Here is a 2,166-nt window from a genome sequence, read left to right as displayed (position 1 = left end):
GCACAGTAGTACCTACATGTAATTATCTTACATAATGAAATGGAATCTTTCGAATATAATGTTTTTGTCCTATAGCCACTGGATACCAATGCACCATTATGCTATCAATAACCGAATCTAAAAAGAAAAGACGCTAAACGGGGACAAGGGGATTATTATAAATAGATCGGGGACCATAGAATGGAAAAGGTTGAGAACCACTGTGTTAGACTAAGAATGCTACGAGAATGGAGTGCGCCTCTACAGAAGGTGATTAACGTTAGTAGTGATGGTGCTGTCCACTGCATTTTCTTTATTCTATTTTTATAGTGATAGTGCTGTCCACTGCATTTTCTCTCTTCTATTTTTCCACACAGACGGTTGTGTGAGCGCTCAGTCACCAAGGGGTCAATTAGTAGGATCTTGTCCTGACCTGATATCCATATTCCTTGATTTTTCTTCCTATTGGTATCAATATCGATATATTATTGCTTACGCTGATATTAAAATGCTAAAAACATTGAGAAAATCAAGTCACCTTTTTTGCATGTCTGCAGTTTAAAAATATATGGAATATATATATATATATATATATATATATATATATATATATATATATATATATATATATATATATATATATTTTTTTTTTTTTTTTTTTTTTTTTTTTTCTGCCTTCAACATTTTCTTACTAGGGGTGGGATGCTTTTTATCTGAGATTGGACGAAATATGGTAATGGATTGTTCGATGACTAATCTGTAAATGAAACACTATTAATAAACTAAAATCCCAGTGGATATGCCATACACACAATGCCATTCCGGGAAATATAAAATGGTCACTTTATATTTACCATCCCTTGTCACTTTAGGACGGAAATAAGTGGTGAGACTCCGAGCCCACCCTAAGCTATACCTGTTGATTTTGTAAGTATTCATTTTCCAGAACAAAGTAGTCCCAGGTGTACATTTTCCATAGGCGGATCTCTGGGTGTTGTAAGTCTTCAAATCTCGAATGGGTTTGGGTCCGGAGCGCGGCTGCCACCCGAGAGACCTTGGACTCGCTGACCTAGGCAACGGACATCATATAAAACGGCTACTCCTAATAGGCAAAGGTTTACAGTTGTTGATATTCCCACTTTTAATATGACTGGAAGCGTTTTATTATGTTATTAATATTATTCTAAAGATGAGCGATGTAAAAAAAAAAAAAAAAAAAAAAGGATATATATATATGTATATATATATATATATATATATATATATATATATATATATATATATATATATATATATATATAGTTATAGTTATAGTTATTTGTACTTGCAAATATTGAAAGGAATTGAAGAAATTAATATATGAAACCTTTTCCTTTGTTCGTCGTTTAAAGTGACAAGTAAACTCCTTGTTAATATGTTTTGTTACTATGTTTATATATATAAACATAACGTGTTTATATACATAATGACGTTATGTATACGTATATGAATATATGTACATATATATTCATTATGTATATATGTGTATATATATTATGTATGTATGTATATGCACACACACACACACACACACACACACACACACACACACACACACACACACACATGTATGTATATATGCATATGTATCCATAAATATATAAGAATTCAAGATTTACTTGTATCTGTATCTCCAAGGGTGAATTTGCATAGGCCTATGACCATAGGCCTATACATATATATAATCATGAAAAATAACTACTAATAATGATTATGAAAAATATCTGATGACTAATACCCCACAGACGGTCGAGATCTAGCGTCCGACACGTGAGTGAGAATACTACGCATTACAGTACTCCAAGTCATTTGCGCGTGGCTGGAGGTTATGTACTCAAGTGCGAGGCGTGTTCCTCGAACCCCGTTTTGATTGCTGCTCGAAGCATGTACAATAACCGAGTTTTTATTAATATTTTGCACCAAGGAGAGCGATAAAAGCCACTGTCTACCCGTTTGCAGAAAGAGTGGGGTCCTTGAGTGAAGAAGACTGCTCGAGTCTAGGTGTTTTGCATAACAATAATACAACTAGGCTCCGCCCCCTCGGGGATTACAACCTAAATACATTTTTTTTTCTTTGAGACAATGAGCTTTAACTCTTATATGTTAGACTGAGCAGTATGGCTGATTGGTTAGACGGACGAGGAAACG

Source organism: Penaeus vannamei, chromosome 17 (genome assembly GCF_042767895.1).
Source record: "Penaeus vannamei isolate JL-2024 chromosome 17, ASM4276789v1, whole genome shotgun sequence".
In the NCBI taxonomy this organism is placed as follows: domain Eukaryota; kingdom Metazoa; phylum Arthropoda; class Malacostraca; order Decapoda; family Penaeidae; genus Penaeus; species Penaeus vannamei.
The sequence above is the reverse complement of the archived record's forward strand: the minus strand, read 5'-3'. Positions refer to the sequence as shown.